At 50.6% G+C, this 11,663-nt stretch overlaps 1 long non-coding RNA gene across 1 annotated transcript; it reads left to right on the top strand.

The window, feature by feature from the left end:
* The first annotated feature begins 790 nt into the window (after positions 1–790).
* LOC104869189 lies at positions 791–11,183 on the top strand. The gene is made up of 3 exons (XR_782220.1): positions 791–987; positions 8,212–8,287; positions 9,708–11,183. It is a non-coding gene; the product is annotated as an uncharacterized LOC104869189 (long non-coding RNA).
* Positions 11,184–11,663: the final 480 nt, after the last annotated feature.

Raw genomic sequence — 11,663 nt, 5'->3', positions numbered from 1 at the left:
TTAAATGATCTGGGGCTGGTGCTTCCCTACTGGGAAGAACTTTTATCTCTGATTCAAATTCATAAATGGTTAATACGATCATTAAAATTTTTACATCTGCTTCAATTAGATCTGTTGTCTTTTCCATGATTTATCATTTCACCTAATTTTAAATTTTCATTGGTGTTAAATTATTCATCTTATTTTCTTATCTACTGTCTTATCTTTTTAATCTTGGCTGCTTCTGAAGCTAGGAATTCTTCACCCAAAAAAACATGCACCTGAGTTTTACTTTTTTCCTTGATCAATCTTCACAGAAATTCACAGGCTTCCACAGGCACCTCATCTGAATTGATAGCTGTTTATGTTCAAGTTCATTGACTGCATGTCTTGTTTTCTTTATACTACTTTGTTTTTCATTCTATTCTATTTGTTTTAGTTGTTCATTTATATATTATTTGGGGGTTACTGGCATTTTAATTAAATTACCCACCACGTGATACACTCCTAAAATGTTCTACAGGATATCTCTCCTTCAGTTTGTTCAGCTTATGCTTTTTTCTACTATATGTTGCTGAGCTTCTATTTTATTCATTTTAAAATTAATACACTGTTAAATGGACTTTGAAAATGTGTGCGTCTAGTTCCATGGGTCTCAGCCCTGGCCTGGATTCCTGCGGCCATAGACAGTCAGGAGAAGGAACCTCGGCCACCCTGTCCCATGATTCCTGCTGTGAGCCTCCCAGCCACACCCCCAACCTGCTCGTGCTCTGGAGTCACAGGAAGAGAGTGACAGAGCGTGCAGATGGAGACCGGCTTCCTTCTCTCCATGCAGCTCCTTCCGGGATGCTGGGGTCTCCACGCCGTGATGCTGTGTGCAGTGCTATTGTCCAGTGGATCCCACTCCTGGGGTTCAGTGTGGTACCTGGGTGTGCTGGGGACTTTGAACCAGAAGGAACCGGAAGGCCACAGGAGAGAGGCGTGGAAGCTGGGGTTTCTCTCCCCAAGGTCAGTGGAAAGCCTCTTTCCTCCCTTCCCCCTCACCCACCCAGGTCCTGCCCACGCCCCAGGGAGCAGCACTGCACAGGGCCAGCAAGGGTCTGAGCACACCGGCCGCGCAGTCCCCTGACCCACACTGGAGCCCTCCCACTTCACCTAACCCAGGCATGAAACAGTCCAACCTGAGACTTCAGGTCTCCCTTCCCGAAGACTGCCATATCCCCTACATCCCTCCTTAGGTGGATTTGTTCTGATTGCCCCTTGCTCCCTGACTTTGGCTCCCAGAGTGTCACTGCCACCCCTCGGCTGGGTAAGGAAAGGTGTCCCCTCCCACACCCCAGGTCCGGACACCTCGTCAGTCCCGTGGGGACACCGGGACACAGCCACAGCGGGCTGCAGGTGTTCTCCTCACCCCCACCCCACATGTCCCCGAGGAGGACTGGCATTAAGTATCTGCTTCAACTCCTAAGCAACTCCCACTCCGTTCCAAGAGTGGCCCCTGTGCCTCCCAGCCATGTGTGGCATCTCCAGCCATTGGACACCAGCTGCTTAACAGGGACAGTGGGGACAAACACGGCCAGGGACCCCCATGGTGGGGCTGCTCCAGTCACTGTAACCATCAGCCTTGGAGACCCTGATGAGCCCCAGAGGCAGAGGTGTGCAGTAAGTGAGAAATGGTGGTCAAGGACGGAGTCTAAACAAACTCTCCAGCCTCACTTGCTCGCAGCTGGGCAGTGCCATGCTGGTCCCCTGGCTTTGCTGTGGTGACACCTGTGACCTGCAGGCTGTGACCACAGCGCCTGGCTACTTCTGGGGCCCTAAAGACTGTGCTTGCTGCTGCAACACGGACTCTTCCCTCGGGCCTGCAGGTGTCTGGGCTGACTGGAACGGGGCAAAAGCTTGGCGTCTCTGTCTTCACACCACGCTTGTCATCTCCGCTGTCACAACCCTCGGGTCCACGTCTACTCAGCTCCATGCATACAGACAGGCGCACTGACCATTTGGAAATGCTCTGCCCAAGAAGGCAGGGCAAGGTTAGCTGTCTGTTGCCCTTTGGACCCGGAATGTGTTTTCATCTTCTGTCTCTCTCCTCTTTCCTGCCCCAGCCTTGTGCTACTTCAGAAGCCTCTAACACCCAAGCCCCCGACGTCCCTCTGCCCTATCACGGGGCCTGGACCCACAAGGTCAGGACGCTTGTGCAGGATGATGGCACCAGACACAGAAGGACTCGGCAGCCTCTGGGTGAGATGACTGAGGTCAGCCGGAAGACAGATCTTTTGGAGCCATGGCCCTGGCCCACGAGAACCGCCAGCCTTTAGCCCACCCAGAGAATCCATACTCCCTGCTGCCTTCTTTGCTCCCCGAGGAGCAGCTCAGTCCCTCCATGAACCAGTTGCCCGCTCCCTTCAGCCAAAGCCACAAGGCAGCTGAAGCCCCCACCCCAATGCAGCTCTGCCTGGGAGGGGTGCAAGCTCCAGGGATCTGGCCTGGTCTTGTTTCTGCTGTCACTGTGTCAAGAGATCCTACCTTATCTGGAACCGGTGCCTCAAGGTGGTTCTAATTTGCATTCGCTACTCGCTAATGATGTCAAACATCTTTCCACACCTACTTCTTATTTTTGTTTCTGCTGCCTTTGTTCTGCCTTCCTGACATTTCTGTCCACATCTTTTGTCCATTTTAAAATTGTCTGATTTTTTTTAACTGTTGAGTTTTCATAGTTCTTTCCCTATCTCAGACTCAAGTATCTGTGAGATATGTAGTTTGCGAATATCTTCCCCCAATCTGTAACTTGTTTTCTCATCCAGATAACAGGGTCTTTTAATAGTTTTTACTTTGGGTCATCTCCGACTTTCTCAGCTGTTTTCCTTGTGTGGTTTTGTGCTCCATTGCCTGCCATGCCTAAGACCTCTCAGACTGTCCCGGCCACACCCACTTCCTCCAGTGTTTTTCCTCTAGCAGCTGAGGAGCTCTGCTTCCCAAACTTCGATCTGTGGCTCACAGAGGGTTGAGTTTTGTGGACGGTGTAGAGCTCACACCTCGGTTTCCTTTTGGTGAAGGGAGATCTGACCGTCCTCCCCAATTTTTTGGAAGGCTACTCTTTACCACTGAATGGCCTCCCGGCCATTGCAGGGCACTGGCCACATCTGGTCTGTTCCTGGCTGTCTGGTCCACGCAGTGATCTCTGTGCCTGTCCCCTCTCGATGGGACACAGACTTGAAGCCAGTCTGAGGAAGAGCACAATTCCTCCGAATTTACATTTTGTTCAAAATGGCTTAGCCTGTTCTTACTTCTTTGTTCATGTAAATTTTAAAGATGGCTTCCTTATGTCTCAAAAACTGGGCCACAATTTTAACTGGACTGTTGTTAGATCTGTGGATAACCTCATAGAAAATTAATGTTTCTCTTCTGCTGAATATTCCAATCCTCTAACACAGTAGGCCTCTGTCTTTATGAGGTCTTCTTTGGTTACTTGATCAATACTTTAGTAATTTTTGATTTTGTGCATGCTTTTTTTGATGTAGCTCAACCTCTCATTTTTGAGCTATTGTGAATTATTATTATTATTATTATTTCATTAATTTCAAATTTCATTGGTAGTATGTAAAAACATGTATTGTCACCCTTATTATTCCCTCCTTCCATGTGCATTAGGTTTGTTTCTTTTCAGTTTTTCCTAACTTCTTAAAGTGGGGGTGTGTGTTTAGATACTGTTTCTTCTTAATCTGAGTGATTAATTCTATAAACTTCCTCCCTAGCACTGCCCTCTTCCATGAATTGTATATGATTTACTTTCATTCTGGTTCAGCTCAGAATATTTTTAAGTTTCCACTGGGGCTGTCTCCTTGACCCGTGAATTATTTAGAAGTGAGTTTATTTCCAAATGTTTCCTTGTTCTTTCTGCCGTTAGGAGTTTAATTCCACACGGGTCAGCATTAAGCTGTGCTGCCTCTGATTCTGACCTTTCAGCTCCTGTCAGTGTGGGTTGTGCGCGGGAGTGGGCAGGCTTGATTGCTGGTGTCACGCAGGAATCACACTGGCCTCCTCCTCCCGGCTTCCCTCTCCTGGTTCTCTAAGTTACGGACAGATAATTGCTGATGCTTTCCGCTGTGGCTGTGACTTTATCACTTCTCTTTCTATCTCTATTGCTTTTGAAACTATATTACTAGGGGCACACACCTAATTAGCACTGTTGTGTCTTTTGAAGAATTAACCCTTTCATTGTTATAAAACATCCCTCTTTGTTCTTAGAGGGCTGGTATGCCCTGAAGTCTACTCTCCCTGGTATACACGCAGCTACCACAGTTTCCTTCTCATTCATGACTTCATGGTGTCACTCTCCAGTTGTGTTAGACAACTCTCCGTTACTATGGCAGATTCCAGAGCTAAATCCGCTTACAGGAAGGAAGGCTTCAGGTAGCTCACAGTGTCAGAGTTTCTACTCTGTGGCTCATCCCTTTGGCCTGTGGCGAAGAACATGATGGTAGGAACAAGTGATGGAGGAAGTTGCTCCCCTTATGGTGGCCAGGAAGCAAAAAAAAAAAAAAAAAAGAAGAAGAAGAAGCGGAGAGGAGGAAGAGAAGGAAGAAGAAGAAGAGGAGGAGGAGGAGGTGGTGTGGGGTCCCATAGCCCCTAGAGGCCACGCCCCCACAATGACCTCACTTCCTCCCACCAGGCCCCACCTCCTAAAGGCTCCATGACCTTCCAAGATGCCATAGGCTGGTGACTGAGAATCCAGCGGCCTTTTCAGATACTTATCCAACCATAGTACACGGCTTTGCCCTCCTACCACACGATCACTGTCTTTGACGGGGTTTCCTACAGACTACGCAGAGGTGGGCCAAGCGCTTTCTAGTCTGGTCTGACCATGCCTGCCATTTCATTGCTCAGCTTAAACAATTTGCATTTAATGAAGCTATTGATGTATTTAGATTTACATCTACCATTTATTATTTCACTTCTGTTTAACTATTTTCTTTTCCTCTGCTTTCTTCCTTCTTTTGGATCACTTGAACAATTCTTGCCACTTAGGTCCCATTTACATTTTTGTCCCACTTAATCTAAAGGTCTCCGGGACCGTCTCGTTCCCGGCAGCTCCCCTTGCTGTCCTCCTGCTGCTGGACACTCATGTGTGACCTCATACGGCTGAGCGGGCTGAGCGTCTCTGTGAAGATGGAAGGGAAGAGACAGGAGGAGGGAAGGCAGACAAGAGGGGGCCACACAGCTTCTCCGGGTCGAGGGCCACATTTGGCAAGTGGATCTTTCTTCAGCTGCTGCCACCACTGTCCTGGCCTTGTCTGGGTGATCCAGATGTAGGCATGGCCTCGTTCTGGGCTCTGTGAGAGCCTCTTACACCCACCTCTTCTGTTAGTGCCAGGCTCACCCTGTGCCTGGGGGCACTAAGGACACAACCTGGAGACAAAGCCCCAGGGTCCTCACCCTACCTGCTGCTGTGAGGTGCTTGGGGGCTGCAGGGCTGTTCCCCACACAGAGGTTTTTATAGGTGCATTTCCTGGAGAGATGGATGCTGTGTGGGCCTGGGTGCTTCCCTAGGACTGGCTGCACCAAATGCTTTTTGTTGTCATTCAACAACATTTGAATGTAATGAGGGCCCAGGACTTTCTCTCTGAAGAGATTCCTGAGAAGCTTCTGGTGCGTGCCGCAGCTGTGAATCGATACGCCCTCTCTCTCCGTTTGTAGGAACGTGTGAGTGCGATCGATTCGCGCCATCCATTTGTCTGAGTTTGAGTAGGTGTCTCCCTATTTGCTCGGCTTTCTAGGCGGCGTTAGGCAACCCTCGAGGTATCATTCATTTAAAATTCTCCTTTCCTTCTGTCTCTATCACACTTATCACCCGTTCTCTCGAACTGCACTCTGAAAACTTCAGCAGACTCTTAAATAATGTGGCTAGCAAGATTAATAACTGGTTTCTGATGTTTACTGAAATACCTGTTATGGTTTCTGTTAAAGTTGCATCTGCTGTTGCTTAATTGCATTAAGAAAATTTCTGTGTATTCTTTTATTATGTGTCTTGTATTAGACTGCTGAATTAATAATATGTCTTTTCTATCTGTTGGTATGATTGTAGTTTATTTTTCCTCTGATCTACCCATAGAATAATGAATCAGGTTACTAAATATCCAGATACTAAAATATATTTGCATTTCTGGAATAAATACCATATTGTCATAGTGTTTTATTCTTTTGATAAAGTTCCCTATTCTGTGTACAAGCTATAATTTAGATTCTTGTTGACATTATGTCAAAATTCAGCCTGGACTATAATTTACAGTTTTGAACTATTTTAAGATGTGGGTTACAATTGCACTTGCTTGCGAAAATGAAATCAGCTCCCCTGTGGCACTCTTTCGTCCTAAGGCATTATTGAAATCCACGTTGACAAAGCACCTTCCGAGCTCTCCACGGCTCCTGGGCCCACGTTGGTGACACACATCCGGGGCACACATTTCCTGTGTTCAGACGTGCTGCCCCACACCCGAGCCACTCCTTCTACAGCGCCTTCTCTGACCTGGCCCCAAAGGCGAGGGGTCCTTAAGGCAAGGGACAGCCCCCATCGCGGCGATGTCACTGTCCCTCCAGTGTGGTCCCCAGGACCACAGGGGTCCTGTAGCAAATGTTCAACCTCAGGGGCCTCCCTGGTCTCTTGGCCAGTGCCACCTCCTCAGGATGGGCCAGGATCGCCTTCCTTGGGGATGGGGACATTAAGACACCAGCCAAACTGAGCTCTGAGCCTGGTCCTCTGGGAGCCCAGGAAGGTAAGCCTGCATGTTCATAGTCAGGAAGCTTGATTCTCTCACTTAAAATATTTAACTAGATACTTCTGGGTCTTTGCTAATGGCAGGCATTCTAAACCAGAGCACAGATTGGTTTAGGGGCTGATACCCAGGGTCTGTGGCCTCCCAGGGCTGGTCCCGACTACATGGAACATTGGTGTCAAATTGTTCACCACCTGATCTGCAGTCCATACTGTGTTCTTATTTACACACCTAATTTTGTCCCTTTTTGTCCTTAGGGTTGGCAGGCTTGATCTAGTCATTAATCTAGTCAAAGAAATAGATTTTGGATCTGTTTACATTTTTTTTTACTATTTTTTGTCTTTTTTTTTACTACTTTTTGTTTAATTTGTATAATTCTCGTTTGATTAGTCTTTTTTTTTAATTTGCTCTTACTGTCTTCCTTTAGCACCAAATATCTGTTTGTGGGTTTTTAGCTCTACCCGGGTGGACTCTGCATTGCCGAGTACACATGTGGCCCCTCTGCTCCCCACACAGTGTCCAGTGGTCTGGGTGGGATCTGTCTTCACCTCTGCGTGCTCAGTCTGACTTCAGGTGTGTCTCATGCGCTCAGCCATGGGCGGCACAATTCTTCAGGTCCCAGGGTTTCACACTTCGCCCAGGTCCCTCCGTGTTGTGGCCAGCGGCAGGGTTTCTGTCTCTGTAACAGCTGCGTGCCATCCCACCGTGTGTAGTGCCCCGTTTTCTGTACCTGGTCGTCATCCAGGAGCACATAAGCAGATGCTGTTCCTTGGCCCCTGTGAAGGTGGTGAGCCACGTGGACTGCGGGTGTCCCCTTGAGGCACTGACTTCATTTCCATTGAAGAAACACCCACAGGTAGGGTTAGTGGTCACAGGTGGGGCTAGTGCTGACTTTCTGAAGATCCTCCACACAGTTCTCCACAGCAGTTGCGCTGACTTCCGTTCCGTCAGCATAGTGCCAGGGTCCTTCCCCTCACCCTAGCTGATCTTGTCTCCTCCTTCTTGGACGGATGTAAGATGGATCTCAGGGTGGCTTCTGGTTTCCATTCCCCTGTGATGAGTGACACTCGGTGTGTCTGCACATGCCTGGGGACCACGTGTGCACTGACTGCCATCTGGAGGGCTGGTACCTCTCCCACCCCTGCAACCCCTGGGGACTCAGGGCTGCAGATAGACACAGGGCTGTCTTCTGGGTGATGGGACCCATCTTTGGCTGCTGCAGTTGTGATGTCAGTTGAGCTGCCTCCTCTGCGACAGCTTGTTCTTTTTGAAGGACATTTCTGAGACGTTCTTTATCCTCCAAGTCAGGGCTTTTTCTGAAATATGCACAACTATTTATCATGTCCATAATCCCACTTGGAATGCAGGAACAATCAGCAAGCCCCAGTCCTTTGTCAATTTGAGTACTATTTTCTTCAGCAATTTGTTTAATTATTGACTCCCTCTGTTGTTTCCACAGGAGCTCCTGACCCTGCATGTCATCTCCTCAATCGATTCTCCCGAGTCCGACGTGTTCCTGGGGTTTCTGTCTCTTTGTGAGTTGTTTGCTACATTCCTTCTGAATCCACAATGCATTGGGTTCCTGGGTGACTCCTGTCTCTGGCTCAGCTGACCCTCTCAGCCTGAGAGGAGGCTGCCTGCCCTTGTGGTGGGAGGTGACTGGAGGTGTGAGACTCCAGCCCCAAATCCTGCTCACCACATCTAGGGTTCTTCTCCAGAATCAGGCCACTCTGGTTAAAAACCTTCAGTAGATGCCCCATTTAGTATCTATGCCTTGGCCCCGCCTTCCTGCTTTGGCCTGACTCAGGGATTCTGTAGCAGAAACAGCCACAGTCTAAGTCCACACAATCCTGGTTGCTTCTGGCAACCACCTGTGCCATCAGCCTCAACTTCCACCTCAAGCTCTGCCCAGCCTCCTGGACAGGGCAGCCATCAGGATGGTTCCCTGTTTAGAGGGCAGGGAGGGCAGCAGCTGGGGTGGCAGACACCATGCCAGGGACGGGACTGAGCCCTGGAGCACTGCCCAGGAGGAGCCCTGGCCCTGGCCCCTAAGAAACACCCCTCTATATGCCAGGCTCTCCCTGATCTCCTACAAAGACCTGATGCCCAGAACCCCCTCCTGGACTCCAGGTTCATTTGGAAGTCAGAGCAAATAGCAGTGATTTTCAGGACCTTTGCACACTGTGGCCACAAAACACTGAGCACCAAGAATGGTGTTTGGCACTCAGAACACAGTCGGGTTTACTGAGATCACTGATATATACGTCCCCACCTGATATTAGCATTCTCGACTAATTCCATCTCTGCTGAGAGTCCAGCTCCTGCTGAACATCAGCTGCTGATTAACCAAGTGGACAGATGGGTTGGTGGGTAGACAGACAAATGGATCAATGAGTGGGTGGACAGATGGATGGACAGACGATGGATGGATGGATGATGGGTGGACAAATGAATAGATAGGAGGGTAGAAATACAGATATACAGAGGGGTGGCTGAGTGGGTGGACAGATGGACACCCATGCTCCCCAGCTCAGCCTAGGGTCTCACCAGGGTGAGAGCGCCAGCGAAACACACGATCACTAGAATGAGTGAGTGAAGTTAACGAACAAAAAAGTGAGTGAATGAATTCTTACATGAGTGATCATTGAGAGCAGAAATAAATGATGAGGCGAATGAATGAGGGAGTGTGAGCGAAGGAATGAGTAATGAGATGTGGAAGGGTGAATGAGTGATGGCGAGCGAGTGAATAGAAATCATAAACGAACGGATGCGCAGGTGAGTAGATAAGAGAGCGAACGAGTGCATGAGTGAGTGACGGGAGCGACCTGGTGCTGCACTCTGGGTGCAGGAGGCCTCGTCCACCCCCGCTGACCTGATCAGGACCCCAGGTGACCCTCCCACGCTGGGCGGGGCCTAAGGGGACAGCGTTTCACTCACGAGCTCTTCTTTTTCCAGAAAAGCCAATCAGCAGCCTCCTTCCTTCCCACTGAGTTCCGCCCTAAACAGTGTCAAATGCCTTGAAGTTGTCGTTGAATAAGACATCTTCATTGCAAAAACTCAGAAGACACAGAAACACAGGAGGAAACGCCCATTGCTTTAACACCCGGCAGACTGGGCCACCACCCCCGGCTGCTCCGACTCCTTAGGGGGATGGGCAGAGTTCAGTGAGCAGGACCCAGGTCCAGGAGGCCACCGCTCCACTCCGCCAAGGCCAAGGGGGTAGAAACGGGGACAAGGGCAGAGCTACGCCAGCCACTGCCAGAACCTGGGTGTCCGCAGTCAGGGCTTCAGAAGCTGTCCAGGAACTGACAGAGAGCAGGGCCCACATATCCCTGCGGCACCCAGAGGCCAGGCTCGAATCACAAAGCACCGACTCCATCAGTCAGCAAGTCACCGGCCTATTCTTACAAGGGACCGGTCCCATCTCCTTGTTACCACACAGAGGCGCGATTTTGTGCACAACGTCCCTCATTTTCCCTTCGGACCTTCAGGAGGCTGCAGATGTTAAGCCCACAAGAAGCTGGAAGAGGTGTGGAGCCCAAGGCAGGGGGAGATGCTGGAATCTGCAGGAGCGCAGCCGCCTTGCTCAGGGCCCTGGCTGGACACCGCAGAAGTCGTGAAAAGCACAGGGTGCCCACCAAAGCCCGGGTCCCCCAGAGAATTTAGGAGTTGGGAGGTGAAGAGGCACCCAAGGGTGCGAGAGAGGAGAGCTGGGCAGCACCTCACAGGGCCACTCGGGGAAGAAGAGGAGGGACCGGACATCCGTAGTATGGCCGGGAGGGAGGTAGAGGATGGTTCAGTTACACGCCACGGGCAAGAGCCAGACAGACTGCAGGGTGGGGAATAAACACAGGCATCTCTGGGGAGGGTGGCTGTGGGTGACGGAGCGGCAGATCCCATGGTCCTGGCTGTCCCCAGGGCAGCTCCTCCTGCTGAGGGCAGGCACCGCACTGCTCCTGCCACCCCAGGGGTACTGAGTCCTGGGCCCAGGCTCACTGTGAGGGGAGATCGAGTATCCACCGGACCCTTGGTATCTACGCTCAGATGGAAGCACTCAGACCCCTCCAACAAAGGCTTCCTGGGGCTCAGGGTGGGTACAGAGAGGAGGGTGATGGTTACCATGTCACCCAGGGCAGGGCTTCCAGACACAGACATGCCCCTACTGTAACAGCAGGTGTGGGCAGTGCCCTTTCCTCGGCTGTGCCGGTGACTGGCCTGGCCCTGTGGTGTCCACTGAGGGTCCCAGCTGTGGCCTAGGCATCCTTCAGACGTGGCCTTGTGTCTTCTCCGTGAGATGTGGAGGGAATGTGGCTCTGCTGCACTTAGGGTGCTGACCACAAGCCCGGTACAGGCTGGCCGCACTGCTCAGCCGATAAAATGAAGACTGAAGCAGTTAATTCCACAGCCCACTGCCAGCCTGAGAGCTCTGATGCCCAGCTTTATTTGTGGAAAATAAATATATTTATCAGAGACTGTTTTCATGATTTCTTTCCTGGAGTTGGTTTTATTCTGAAGTTCATGTGCCTGTGATGCTCCTGCTCCCATCCTGCAAGGGAGTGGGATGGGCAGTGTCTCCCAGTGCCCAGCTTAAGGCTCAGGCTTCTCTGAGAGGGAGGAGAAGACCTTCCAGGAGCAGGTCAGGCTGGGGCTCAGGTGCTGAGAGCCCTCTCCCCAGACCCCATGAGCAGCGCCTATCTTGTGGCTGGACTGTTTAGTGCCGGGGGCCAAGGGTTGAACCCCTCTGGGACCCTGAGTCTGGTCTCACACTTTGTGGTGATAACAGGAAAGGAAGGACAAAGTGGGAAACTGAGGCACGGAGAGCTCCAGGGATGCTGGCCACCTCTGCCTCCGTCAGTCTGACAAAGCCCTGGACCCTGGGCGTCACCCGTGGGGTCCCAGTCCCACAGGACT

Source organism: Fukomys damarensis, unplaced genomic scaffold, assembly GCF_012274545.1.
Source record: "Fukomys damarensis isolate Sample0158 unplaced genomic scaffold, DMR_v1.0_HiC HiC_scaffold_19, whole genome shotgun sequence".
Taxonomy (NCBI): domain Eukaryota; kingdom Metazoa; phylum Chordata; class Mammalia; order Rodentia; family Bathyergidae; genus Fukomys; species Fukomys damarensis.
The sequence above is the reverse complement of the archived record's forward strand: the minus strand, read 5'-3'. Positions and strand labels throughout refer to the sequence as shown.